Here is a 726-nt window from a genome sequence, read left to right as displayed (position 1 = left end):
TCTGTCACTACGCCCGGCAATCGCGAGTTTGAAGCTCGTCACAGTCATTCAATCATTGAATCCTACTCGGAATACCACAGATAAGGTTTAGACCTTCCGGATTCTCTTGAATGCTGCCATCATTCTAGCTTACACCACAAAGACTCCGATTAAGAGATCTAAGAGATACTCATTCAATTCTAATGTAGAACGGAAGTGGCTGTCAGGCACGCGTTCATAGGGAATGATGATGATTGTCACGTTCATCACATTCAGGTTGAAGTGCGAATGAATATATTAGAAGCGAAATAAGATGAATTGAATAGAAAACAGTAGTACTTTGCATTAATCTTTGAGGAACAGCAGAGCTCCACACCTTAATCTATGGAGTGTAGAAACTCTACCGTTGAAAATACATAAGGGAAAGGTCCAGGCGTGGCCGAGAGGCCAGCCCCCAAAACGTGATCACAGGATCAAAATACAATCCAGGATCCAGGATTCAAAGATGTCTAATACAATAGTTAGAGGTCCTATTTATAATAAACTAGCTACTAGGGTTTACAGAAGTAAGTAATTGATGCATAAATCCACTTCCGGGGCCCACTTGGTGTGTGCTTGGGCTGAGCTTTAACTTTTCACGTGTCGAGGCCATTTGTGGAGTTGAACGCCAGGTTTTGATCCATTTATGGCGTTCAACTCTGGTTTTTGATCCCTTTCTGGCGCTGAACTCCAGAATTGGGCAGAGAG

The sequence above is a fragment of the Arachis ipaensis genome, chromosome B04, assembly GCF_000816755.2.
Source record: "Arachis ipaensis cultivar K30076 chromosome B04, Araip1.1, whole genome shotgun sequence".
In the NCBI taxonomy this organism is placed as follows: domain Eukaryota; kingdom Viridiplantae; phylum Streptophyta; class Magnoliopsida; order Fabales; family Fabaceae; genus Arachis; species Arachis ipaensis.
The sequence above is the reverse complement of the archived record's forward strand: the minus strand, read 5'-3'. Positions refer to the sequence as shown.